Below are 14,611 nucleotides of genomic sequence, written 5' to 3'. Positions count from 1 at the left end.
AATCTATGTTGGCATTGCCTGTGTAGCTCAGTGGATGTGGCGTTTGCACACCACTGCGCTTGGCCGCACGAAGGAAGACTTGGTTTCGAGTCTAGTCGGCGACTAGAGGAAATTTTTCTAAGCCTTTTTCGACCGGTTCCCGAGTTAGTCGATCTCTGGCACGGGCAAGCGGGTTTTTCGTCCCGTAAACTAAAGAAAATCGACCGTAGAACCCACATTATTTCAGACATTAAATATATTGTGTTAGGGTCAGGGACCACGAGATGGTGGCACATTTGAGCTGTCTCTCTTCACTGTGTACCGCTTAATTAGTGATAGCCTTGGGCCATCTATCTCTGATTGGTACCAGTGGCGATTGAACTGCCCACTCAGTCTCCAAAAAGTTAGATAGGGCTAAATGGCCTTGCGCATTCCCTGTATATGGGAATAAAAAGACGTTAGCTGATTTTTTTTTTATCTATGTTGGCCAGATGGGATGTGACTTCAGGCTACTATGTGAAGCAAGTATCTAGGAGAGAAAGAAGACTCCCACTGATCCATAAGAGGACAATAAATAGCTCATGAGGAACAATTCACCCCTAGCTTGGGACAGAAGGAGCAAGTGAAGAAAAAGAAAGGATAGGAACCCAGTCTATATAAATAATATAACAGACGAATGTTGCATGAAGTAAATCATTGTTCAGCATCAGGTACCTCTTTTTTCTCCCTGAAACTCGGGTTTTTCGTCCCGTAATAAACTCAAGAAAATCTATCGTAGAACCCACATTATTGCAGACATTAAATATATTGTGTTAGGGATCACGAGATGGCAGCACTTGTTGATCATTCTCTCTTCACAGCACGCCGTTTAATTAGTGATAGCCTTGGGTTAGCAATCTCTGATTGGGTACCAGTGGAGATTCAACTGCCCACTCAGTCTCCAAAAGTTAGATAGGGCTAAATGGCCTTGCCTACTCCCTACACGGGAAAAAAAGGCATTAGCTCATTTTTTTATCCTTTATCCAAGTGCAAACAATCAAAATTAGCCTGTGAAGTACACTTGCAACTAGACTACTCGCATATCGAGGCTAAGGACCTCACATTGTCTTTGTACCCCATACTGCAAAAGCACACACACGCCTTTTCGAACTTATATAATGCTTTGCATTATACAAGTGAATATACTTCATGTGGAAACATTGTTTGCTTATGCTTTGAAGAAGGATAAAACAAAAATATAATTTCTTGATAAGTTTAGTTTAATTTTCAAGTAGAAATAAAAACTTTCAACTTCGATGTGTTGTCTGATTCACAGAACTTGAGTAACGCGATACACAGTTTTGCTACTTGAACATGGAAAATGTACCAGTTCTGCATTAATTCAACCTTGGTCTATCTTCTGGGTATGGCTCCAACTGATGACATATCACAATAATTCACTTTGATATTTTAATTTTATTTTACTGGTGATAGTGATGATTCTATGCCCTACTAGTATAGTTAATATCTAACTGCATTACGGAATTACGTTTGGCCATATAACTTCTGCTATTTTGTAGTAGCTCATCTACAGCATTTATTGGCAATGTAAAGTTGTTTCCATATCATGCTAAGAATCGGCTAACACCTTTTCTCTTCTTACAGGGAGCAGGAAAGGCCTCTTAACGCTATCTAGCTTTTTGGAGATTGACTAGGCAGTTCAATCTCCACTCGTAGCCAATCAGAGATAGCTGCCCATGTCTTTCACTAATTATAAACAGCTACCGATGAAAAGACTGGTCAACAAGTTCTGCCATTTATCGGTACCTAACAGGATATGTTGTCTGAAATGATATGGGTTCTAGTCGATTTTTTGATTATGGGAAGTAAAATCCGAGCTTTCAGGAGAAAAAATCAACTGAGCCTCTTGCCTGTCATCAACTAACTTGGGAACTAGTCAAAGAAACGCTAAGAAAAAAAAAAAATCCTCCAGTCAGTGACTAGACTCAAACTTAAGTCTCTTTTCATCAGCCTAGTGCAGAGGATGCAAACGTCAATTATGAGCTATACAGGCCTTTCTACATCATAGGATTCAACAATGTTCAGTTTTATGACAGAAAGGTTTCTCTTTTAATCAAATGCAGAGGTTTTAGTTCCCCAGAGATATTGGTAGCAATTCCTGGAGAGATGTAAACTCTAGGATTTGAAATTCCAGGATGTGAATAGGCGAGACAGGTGACTAAGATTTTAAAAGAGATAATAGGGGATAGAAAGATTTATTCTTTCACATATTGAACTGTAGTTAAAGATGTCGAAACCAGGGATAAACTACTATAGGGTAATACATTCGAATGTATCACAATAATTCTTATGATAGGAAGCCATGTTAAAACAGCAAAAATCGAGAGATTTCCAATAGAATATATCTTCAACCCTTCCGTCCCTCGATTAAGGGTCATGACGAATTAATCTAGCCTACACTTAGTGGCAGATTATTTAATAGGCACGCACCTAGGTTCTCGTTGTCTCGCGGGGGATCTAAAAAATTAGCAAAAATATAACATACCTCTAAAAATTTAGTGAACGTTTATATTTATTTATTTTCTAATATATTTTTTTGATAGCTAATATTTAATATAGCTAATATAAGGAATGCTAACTAGACAAATTAAATAAAGAATTATAAATAAGAAAAAACTTATTTAAGTATTTATTTTTTAATATAAAAAAAAAGATGTTTTACATAAAGGGCCTTATAACAAAATTGCATCTAGGGCCTCAAAGGAACATAATCTGCGTTAATTTACCATTTGCTTGAAAACAAATTTGCCTGATAAAAGTTCCTCACTACATAGACAGGATTCGAACTCCCATCTTTCCAACTAAGCTACATAGAGTACAATGGAATATACAGAAAACAATCATGAAATTCTTATTCAGACATTTTCAAAATGGGATAAAAGCAGTTACATATGAAATAGTATATTAGGCAAAATTTGAAACTGTTTTCTGGTGAGGCTACCTTCACCAAATGTACCAAATTTTGTCAACATCGGTACAACTCGAGTTATGATGAAGTCTCCTAGAGCACAGAGGTAGTGCTTACACTGCGGTTCATACGATCACTTTGGTTGCAACTGCTTCAAGGCAAAATGTTTTAATTGTATGGAGATCAGACATATTGCTAATCAGTGTCTTAACCTCTGTCAGAAATAAGCAAGTTCTGAACAACGCATTCCTACGTCTTTTAGAACCTCCCCATGAAAGAGTGGGGGGGGGCACCAGTACAGCCAATTGGAATGCCATATGCATTGAAGAGGCATAAAGCAGAGTTCCCAGACTTTCCAATTCAGTCTAATAAAGATGGTGCTTCAAACCAATTACACTTGGTAAAATTACAAACAGTGCACAAGAAAATCAACCAAAAGAATAAGATTTCCTGGATCTTCCAATTCAGTCTAATAAAATCGGTGCTTCACACAAACCATACTTAGTAAAATTACAAACAGTGCATGAGAAGAAAATTAGCCCTAAAATTCCACCTGCAGGAGCCACTTTCTAAGTCAAATATGGATGGAATAGCATCAGTCAAAATTAACTTCTTCCTCTATGCATTTATCCTGCTTCTAATGCAGGTTCCGTGTGTTATAATTAATGCGACTTTTGTTAGTACAACCCCCAACTGGCCTGTCTCTGGGGTAGGGGAATGTATTTTTAACTGTTCTGAGGGACGAAAAACCAGAGTTTCCAGAGGAGGGGAAACCCTCTACCTCCATATGAGACCAGCTAACTCACTTTTACGAAAGAGACCAGATAAAGGTGGTCATGGAAGGGAATCGAACACAGGTCTTTCTAACCAAAGGGCTTCATCTATACCAACTGAGCTATGGAGGCTTTATCAATTGAAATTTGAACAGACACAAGGCAAAATGCAAACAAATGAAACTGTTATCCAAGGAGAAATCTGAGAAGAAACACAAAAGCAAGTAAGTCATGCAAAAGAATATTATTATTATTATTATTATTATACAGGTATCTAATGGAGCCAGAAGACTCATCGTGGAAGATCCATTTATTCACACACTAGCCATCATTCACCCAATACCTATTATACTCATTAAACTCATTCACTGATGAAGCATCCACAACTACCTCTGACAAACCTTCCACCCACTGACCACCCTCCAAGCAAAAAACCTAGTCCTAACATCCAAGCTAACCACACTGTTATATAACATCCACTGATAACTCTATGTTTTCTCCCTTCTTGCAGGTACTGAAAAAAATCTCCAGTGTCAATCCTATAAAACCCCTTTAATAACTTAAATGCATTTATCATGTCCCCTCTTTTTTGTCTATCAGCTAATTTTTGAAACCTATATAGTCTGTTCACTCTATTCTCATTGGGAGCATTCCATAGGTCTTCCATAATATTTGTCAGTCGCCTCTGGATCCTTTTTGCAACTTCATCACCACAGAATCCAGGAGTCCAACATGCAGACAAGGTTATCAAAAAGAAAACACAAATTACAAAAAAGTTGAGGATTAAAAAAAAAATTAAAAGACAAACTAAAAAAAGGAACAAAATCTAAAAGGAAAAGAAATCATAAAAAAATCTGAAGATGGAGGTTGTGGATCATCAAATTAAAATTCCTCAGGCTCAGAAGAGTTTGTGGAACCATATTGTGCTGATAAAGAGAAAGCGAAAGATACATTAAAGGAAAAATAATAAAGTTTACTGATGAATAGTTTTCTCAGTACAGTTATCATCTACAGAAAAAGAAAATAGCTAGCTTCCAAATGAAGAACAGTAGCTATGAAATTGAAATAATGGCAAATAATAACTGTAAAAAACTGGAAAGAATTTACAAGAAGCTAGAGGCTACACGAATTCTCCTTCACAGATTCAAGATGTCATCAAGTTCATCCAAAATATGGATATTAAATTAAAGACTTGCAAGTGACATTTCAATAATCATATCATCTCCCTTCTTCATTGCCTATTAAGTGTAACAGGATTCCACAGGCCAGTTAAACAAGCTGTATGGAAACTTATGCTATTGTGATAGTATTAGGTTTTTGTTTCTGCAGATACAGTATAATGATATAACTGATGATATAAAGGCTGATGTTAATGCCTTAGAAGAGGACTTGAATAGATTGCATGAATGGGCATGTAAGTGGAACTGTCAGTTCAATGTTGCCAAGTGTAAGGTTTGAGATTTGGTAAGCAACAATGGGATGCAAAGTATACACTTGGTGGGGAAACTTTAACAGAAGTAGAGGAGGTGAGAGATCTAGGAGTGATGGTGGACAAGGACTTGAAATTCAGGGGCCACATTGCAGTAGTTGTGAAGACATCACATCGAATAATGGCAATGATGCGGAGAATCCTGACATGCAGAAATAGAGGTTATGATTCCATTGTATAAGGCCTTGATCAGGCCTCATATGGAGTATCGTGCACAGATTTGATTGCCAGGTTTTCATGGTGACGAGGATATGTTGGAAAGGGTACAGAGAAGATTCACAAAGGTAGTCAGTGGTCTTTAGAATGTGGAGTATGAGGACAGATTGAGAGAATGTAAGTTGCAAAGCCTCGTGAATAGGAGGAAGAGGGGGAATATGATTGAGACATATAAGCTGGTCAGGGGTTGTTATCAAATAGACATGGAAGAGATTTTTCATAGAATGGGAGAGGGGAGTAGAACAAGAGGCAATGGCTGGAAACTATATAAGGAGGGTGTGAGCAAAGGAGTGAGAAGCAGGTTCTTTGCATGGAGGGTGGTTGGTGAGTGGAATGCATTGCCTGAGTGGGTTGTGGATGTGGACACATCGAATCAATTTAAGAAGCAATTGGATGAGCATTGTATGCAATAGTGAGCACTTCCCACGACGAGTCTCTGACTCCATGGAGGTGAAATGTTGATAATAATAATAAAAACTTTAACAGATAGCATCTATTTTATTTGACCTTTGAAGGATTTTACAGGGGTTGAATAGGGATTCGTTTTTTCCCCCCTCTCCTTAGGTGATCCTGTAATATTCCAAGGGATGCACAAGGGAGAATCGTGGCAATAGACTGGAAAGACTGCGGACGTGCAATAAGGTTTATAGATGTTTATGCTCTATCCAATGAAACAGACAAAAATTCTTCCAGGAATTGCAGTCATATTTATATGGTGCCAACTATATCATAACAAATGGAGATTGGAGTTGTATTGAAAAACCCTGCATTAGACCAAACAGGAGGACATCCTAAAAGTGTAAAGGTGGAATACACAGTTAAAGATGTCTAGATAATGCTCAACTAGCAGGCATATGGAGGATTCGCAATCATAATCTCCAGGATCATGCATGAATCAGGGTATTGGTATCTGTCTTGATCAAATTTATAAATCTTCTTCTTCTTTTATAAACAGGGTAATTCAGATCAGACAAACTTCCACCAAATTTCCCACTGACCAAACTCCACATCAATCTTTCAAGCTGAAATAATTTTTGAAATAATGTTATTTGAACATTCAAAATTAAATAAAATAAAATTTAAACAAGCAGTAAAACAGAATAAGATTGAATGGGAAAAGAACAGGCTTTCCTCACAATAAAAAGTTGAAAACCTGTATAGAGAAGCCAGTTCAGATAAAATCAATGCAATGATATAATATCCAGCTATCTCATTAGAAATATCAATATAATATAGAAGTGGAAAGGCAGAAACAAGTGGAAGAAAGGAATTTTAAAATAAGAATACAGCAGTACTTAGCAGATAGCCCTTCAGCTATGTTCTTCAATAGAGTTCATCAAATTCTGCAAAGAAAGGACTATCATCCAAATCTGCTTGGATGGTGAAGACAAGTCCACCAACCAAGACATCCTTCACTCATTTCAAAAACATAAAAATTTGTTTGAAGACAGTAATACTGTGGGAAATTATAACTTTTGGAACATTAATGACTTTCTTGCTCATATCCAAGACAGGCTCAACAGATCCATTACAACAATTGAAGTTACCACAGCCTATAAAGTAAAGCAGGTCCTGGAGATTTCCATGTCTGGCATTCTTTATATTCTTTAAGTCTAAGGACAGAATTTCACCACACAGCCTGGGATTTTATTCTTCTCATTCTAGTTATACCATTTAATTCTTTTCTCTTTACAGGACACATATCAAGTGAATTTGTAGCATACCATCATTCCAAAACCTAATAGCGATCATACCTTAATCTAACAAGAATAGCTGAAGGGCTATTTTCCTTTCTAATACCAACTACAAGATTTTCTAGATTATCAATAACATGATCAAAGATCAATAACTGATAGCACAGCCATTGGCTGTGCTATTAGTGGACCTTACTCAAGCATTTGATGTCTAACATTCCTTTCTGTTCCACATCCTCCAGCAAACTGGTGTGGGCAAAAGACTGCAATCCATTATAAAAGGAGCCTATGCCAATTCAACTACCCACCTCCTTGTTAATGGATTCCTATCAGATGCAGTCAAAATTCAAAAAGGAGTCAAGCAAGATTGCTCTCTTAGTTCAATGCTCTTTGCATTGCTTCTTGAAGAACCTCCATAGCTCAGTCAGCATAGAGGACAGAATTGGGTTCGATTCCCATCCGTGACGTGAGGAACATGACATCTTGGAGGATTTTTTGTCCCTCAAAACGGCTTGTGAACATATTTGGATTAAGTCATAAAATACATATTAGGAGGGACGCTCAACAAATTCTAAGAGACAGTTGAGGAAAAATTGGGGGAATCCTACACAAAAACAACAACACTGGTTCTTGAACTTTTCTTGCATTAAGTCAACAATGCATGTGCTGTGCAAGGGATAACAGTTCTCTCAACTATGAATTAAAATAAGGTAATTAGCCTGTGCTGATGATATAGTAGGCATGTTGAGGGATAATGATTCCATATACATCTCTTTTTTTTTTTTTTTTGATATTTTGGAAAAGTTCAGCAAAATTAGTGGATTAATTGCCAATGCTGACAAAACAAAAGCAATAGTTTTTAGAAAGTAGGATCTTGGAAGTATTCCCTTTGGATAATCCTTAAGAGCTCCTCATTATAATTCCCTTCTCCACTTACCCAATATTATCAGCTCAAGAACTTATATGCAAAAACTTTGAAACCTTAAAAAAACTGGGAAATTATGCCACTTTCCATTTCTTCTAAAGCCACCATACTTAAAACCATAATTTTCCCTACTCATTTATACATAATAAATATTACAAGCATTACAGAAACTAAATAAGAGCAATTATTTAGTTTCAGCCAATACCAAGAAGTTAAAAAAGAAATTTCATCATTTATCAAAGAAGCACGGAAACTTTGGGTTTCCATTGTTAAAATTCTGCTATTTAAGCAGTAGGGCTTCAAAAATCCATAAACTGTTGTAAACTAATCACACATGTGCAGATCTTCTCCAGTACTATCTGGGTTTTCATCTCCCACTATTTGGAATAAATGATTATAAAAGTCCAAAAGCCCTGAATACTACAACATTCTGCACTTAACTCTAAGACTGTTATGACATTCTGGCATAGACATTTTTCCCCATTAATATAAGCAAAATTTGGTATAAAGAAATCTTTTACCTCTTTCACCAGAAACTTCCACAGTTGGGTTGTGACAATAACACTTTGTTTCAGAGCTTATTAAAGTTCCAAGGGGGGGATCTTACTTGGTGAATTGCATATGGTCACCTTCCAGTAAATGCTACCTTTATTATTATTATTATTCTGGGAAACTCCAAGGAGTCCACAGACTCATCGAGAGAGGCCCTAACATCATGTCAAGAACAACTATTCGACATTCACACAGTATCTATCATACCTTGCCTTGAACTCATTCACGGTCGTAGCACCCACAACAGACTCTGGCAGCTTATTCCACTCATTCACCACTCTCCAAGTAAAAAACCTAGCCTATTGGAAGTAATTTGGCGATTCAATCTATGAAACATGTTACAGACTAAAAACAGTAGAACGTGCATTCTACAGCTGCCCTCTTGCCCTGTGTATTTGGAACAGATTATGTAATGCGTGTTGGGCATTCAATTACTTACAACAAAAGAGGTTTTTTTTTTTTCTTGCAGTACCCTCCCTACTTGTCAGCAATGGAAAGAGAATTTTGATTTTTATAATTAATGAATTAAAATATCATTTATGGAACGTTAGGAAAAACATGGATTTGAAAACCATCAATATGATATGTAAATGCTTTACAATATTGTATTGTGGAAATTTGATTGTTCAGTCAGGCGATTTTTGTATTTAGAAAGAAGCATCCTAAGATATACCAAATTTTGGATGAATAATATTATTAAGCGAGAGTTGCAGATAAAGAGAAAGTTATGTATAAGTATAGAGAGAAAGGTGATGAGCATTCTCATGAGCAGTACAAGATACAGGCAAGAAGGGTAACCTGCATGGTAAGGAAGGCCCAAGCTAATTACGAGAGGAAGCTAGCTGATGAGTCCAAAAAAAATCCTAAGGAGTTCTTTCACTATGTGGCAAGTAAATGGAGGAATAACTTGGGAAGGATGACTTTAAAAAGTGTTGATGGTAAGGAAATTACAGAAGCTAATCAAATAGTTGAGTTGCTTAGTCATTATTTTGCAAAAGTGTACCATCTTGGTTTTGATATTGCAGTGCTGAATGTGTCATTGACTGATGAGAGTCTAGTGATAGAAGAATTTGAGGTGCTTAGTATATTACAGAACCTTAATGCTAACACTGCCATTGGGTTAGATGGCATATCAGCCCATGTTTTAAGGGAATGCGCGAGAGAATTAGCACCTCCTCTAACTTGGGTGTTTAATTTAATCCTCAGCATTAGTAAAGTCCCAATTGAGTGGAAAGAGGGGGGGGGGGAATTATTTCACTACATAAGGGGGGATCCAGGACAGGTAGCAAATTATAGACCAATCAGTATATCAGGAGTGGTGGTTAAGGTTCTGGAGCAATTGATAAAAATTAGAATTCAGGACTGGGTGGACAGCAATATGATACTTTATAAGAGGCAACATGGTTTTGTGATGGGTAGATCTTGCCTTAGCAATTTGCTCACTTTCTATAATGAAGTAACAATGGAGTTGGATAAAGGAAATCCTTTTTCAGTGATCTGTTGGACTTTGCAAAGGCATTCGACAAGATTCCGCATGGAACTCTGTTGCATAAATTGGTATATAACACAAATGGGTATGGATCCGAGGCTAGTGATTTGGATTAGAGGGTGGAGCAGTGTCCAGTAGAAAGCAGGTGACTAGCGGTGTGCCTCAGAGCTTGGTCCTCTATTATTTAATTTGTACATCGATGATATTGGGAATACTTTGAAAGGAGATATCCACTTGTTTGCTGATGATGCAAAACTGGGAAGAGCGATACTTAATTCAGATGATGTGGATATCTTGCAGGATGACTTAAATAGGCTGATGGTTTGGGCTAAACTAAATGGCTGCCAGCTTAATGTGGCCAAGTGTAAGGTGATGCACTTTGGAAGGATGAGATCACATGCTGTTTACTATATTTATGGAACTGAACTGCAAGAAGTTGATGAGGCTAGGTGTAAAATTCGATGCAGCTTCATAAATTTTTACAAATTTATTGCATCAATTTTACAGGAGTCACATCTGAAATTCAAAGAATTGTAAACTTGTATATAATAGATATAAATAATAACATCTGCCCAAAAAAATTCACATGTAGATAGAAGATATATGAGTGTGTATTTCAAAAGAAAATCCCTTAGAGATCTGAAGTATGCTAGAATTACCTACATAAGTAATACAAAATGCCCATCTGTAGAGACCCAGAGGAAATAAACATACTAAAATAAATAAACAAGTATCTAAAAATAGAAGTTTAGGAGCATTTACCTTAGAGTTCGAAATATATTTGATGTATCACATGGTATAGGGTAGAATGGAAACCCATTGTAACCAAAGCAGTCCGACACCGCTGTCAAGGTCGATAGCAGAAGGGGGTGGTATACATCAGAAGCTGTTATGCTAAAAGTTAAAAGGGATTAAACTACACTTTAGGGAGATAGAAGTCAGAACTTTCTAGAAGGAAAGGAGTTAGCATGTGATAGATACGGGGATCTCAGACCTTAATTCAAAGTTTATGCGGAAATATACGGGGTCTGAAAACTTCACGCAGGGTCCTGCGAGAGGCAAAATAAAAGGGTCAGCAATGGACTGACAGGCATCGACCAAGGTGAATCGGAAGACTTGACGCAGGGAGAAGGGGGGGGGTCGATCCATGGAATCCCGGATGAATTCGTGGAGGGCAAACGGAGACGAAACCTTATAGAGCAAGTAGTGGCTCAGGACCCGGAACAAGGCTTTGACCACCAGACCGCACGTCCTAGTGCCTACAACGCCGAAAGATCGAGCTCCAGCCTGCGAGAAATTCCAGAGGAGAACACGGTTTCCATGACGCATTTGAAGCTATAGAGCAATCCCTAAAAACAGAGGGGGATCCAGAATAAGCCCAAAGAGAAGATACAACTAAGTGCAATTGTGCCTATGAAAGAATTAATGTGAGTTGAATGTTTTTGTTGAAAACTTTCTCTTATATATGATGTGAAGGACTGCTTCGGATAGACTGAATTCTTAGAACTGAAGGATGTAATAGATTGAAAACTTATTAGCATGGAGTGAATCTGTTTGCCTTTTGAATAATTTGAAGGGATATTAATGAAAGTTTAAGCTTACGTTGTATTGTGTTGAAATGATTTAAAAGAATTGATAAGAAAATTATAGAATTTAGAATTGTAATGGTGTGAGAAGTTAGTTGCTAAGTGAGTGTTACATTTTCATTGTGAAAGTTAGAATTAGAGATTTTATTAGTCAAAGAATGATAATTCCTAGATTGTAAATGGGCTGATAGTTATTTGATATATAGAATTAATTGTTTGATGATTTACATCTTTGATGTTTAGAACATGCCTAAGAGTTGTCCAATGTGATGTTTCAATTTTGATGCTTACTATCATTAAATGATGTTATTAAATATATTAAATGATGTTACTATCATTTCCTTTGAGAGGAAATGATAGTAACATCATTTAAGTGTATACATTGTATTATTGTCTTAATGTGAATAAATATGTTTGTTTTATTTATAAGAAGTGCCATCTGATTCTTTTAGCAACTGCACTGTTCTCAAATAAAATCCGATCCTCTAAGCGCGAAGGAAATTAAACCTTGGTACGAAATTTAAGTTAGCAGTTAGCCACGACTGTAATTAACTGTACAGAGGTGCTTTACTGGAGGTATAATTAATTTCTTATGCCAATTAGAGATTTTTAGTGGCACAGTCTGGAATAATCAAATAAATTTCTAGAAATCTCAAGTATAAGTATAATATACTGAAAGTAGAGAAAAGGAATTAAGACTGATTGACTATATAGAAGGGTAGCGGATAAAGATAAAGTATAATAAAGTTAATGAATGAAAATATAGAAGATGATTAAAAGAAAGATAGATATTTTACAAAGGGACAATAACATTAGTAAATAGTAAATAAAATTATATTAAATCTCAAAAACCTCAATAATATTACACTTATGTAAAATTTCGATGTTGCTAAAATAAATTATCTAAAAACATCGACTTTTTACAGTAGGAATTCACCTGAATTTTCATGTACAAATGTATATTTTAATTCTCTATGTAAAGCCATCTGTATAAAGAGCAAAATAAGCTGCAAGGGAATTAACTCGCTCATTGTTTAAGAAGGAATATAGAAGTATTGAAACCAAGAGCATCGCCCGAAATTTGGCATGTCTTTTGAAGATTGTTTACAAGACCCGTCGCAGGTGACCTTCAAGGTCAATATGAAAGGGCGCAGTGCAAATCAAAAAGAAAGGCCCGTAGGCAAGATTAAGACAGTAAAGGGAGGAAGTAAGATTGTCGGCGAATTTTCGAGAAACATTATACAGGGTTCTCCAAACTACTAGCAAGACTCGCACGGGGACGCTAAGGGTCCCAAAAACTTAATCAAAGGTGCAGGGACTCTGGTGTATAAAAGGGTTGGTTTGGAAACGTGAAGGGCTTCCTTTTCTTCATCCTGAGTGAACCATCCACGAGAGATCGAGGATCCGAGAGGTGTAAGTTCCGGAGAGGAATGACATCGGTGGAGAGACCCATCCACCGATGTCATTCCAGTCACAGCCGAAGATATCCGGAGGCGACAGTTAAGGAGAAATCTTGCCGTAAAGGTCTTGTAGTCAAATAAGTGTGACTAGGCCTATGCAGAAATCCTTCGCCGGGCAGTTCAAGACGCCAGAACGCCTACCCGATATCCCGCCTGCTGCTACGACTATTCATTGGTGCCCGATGTCATTTCGAGGAGAATTCCAAAACACGGAATGAAGGAGAGAAACCCCACTCAAGCGCCGGAATAAGGAAAGGATGGAATTACACATGCAAGATAGGAAGAGACCCATGTGAGTCTACGTATTCATTTATTGTTTATGAATTAAGAAAGAATTCCCTATCACACTGTTAAATTATCTAGTTTAAAGAGGTAGTATTTAGAGTAAAATGTGGGTAATCGCTAATGAATGAAGCATGAGCGCAGTTAATTTCCTTTGGAGAAAATGTTGAGCTGTTGAAATTTCCTTAATGAATTATAGGTGTACTTACGATTGAATTATACATGCGAGATAGGAAGAGACCCATGTGAGTCTACATATTCATTTATTGTTTGTGAATTAAGAAAGAATTCCTTATCACACTGTTAAATTGTTCAGTTTAAGGAGATAGTATTTAGATTGTTAATATTTCTCGTAAATGTGTGTAATCACAAATGAGTGAAGCATGAGCGCAGTTAATTTCCCTTGGAAGAAAATATTGAGCTGTTGAAATTTCTTTAATGAATTATAGGTATACTTACAATTGAATTACACATGCAAGATAGGAAGAGACCCATGTGAGTCTACACGTTCATTTATTGTTCACTATATATTTTAGAGTGTTAACATTTCTCATAAAGTGTGAAATAGCTAATGAGACATGTGTGCAGTTAATTTCCCTGGGAGAAAATATTGAGCTATTGAAATTTCTTTGATTGATTATATGTGTACTTATGATTGAATCTTATGATAGAGTATGTTCTTGATATCATACCATTGGAATGTTTGAAACTCAATGAGGTGGATTGTATAAATATATTTGCCTAGATTGTGATTAAGTATTTGAAAGGAATGAGATTCTGAGAGATATAATTGTATACATGTTGTATTTTGATAGATACTAAATTGGGAATGTCAAGCGCAACTAACGATTTCATGTTATAGGTATAACTTGATGATATTTGTAACATAAAGTATGCTGTTTGAAAGTCTAAGTGAAAAAGAATATATTAGAAACAAAGTTGAGTGATTGAGAAAGACTAAGAATTATCTTTCGTAAATGAATCTTGTGATTTCATGTGATATGTATAATTATTTGATCAGAAATTAAACTTATTGTTGATAAAAATAGTTGTTCGATTCAATCTTTTTGCAATGCACTGATTCAAAAATAAATAAATAAATAAACGCAGACCTGATAGCGGAACCCCAATGATCAGTAGTGATTTATGAGTAAATTTTGCTATGACTGCAAACCTTGGCTAAAATAGGATATAAGTG

Source organism: Typopeltis vanoorti, chromosome 8, assembly GCF_054136105.1.
Source record: "Typopeltis vanoorti isolate ZY-2024b chromosome 8, IOZ_Tvanoo_1.0, whole genome shotgun sequence".
NCBI lineage: Eukaryota > Metazoa > Arthropoda > Arachnida > Uropygi > Thelyphonidae > Typopeltis > Typopeltis vanoorti.
Note: the sequence above shows the minus strand (reverse complement) of the source record.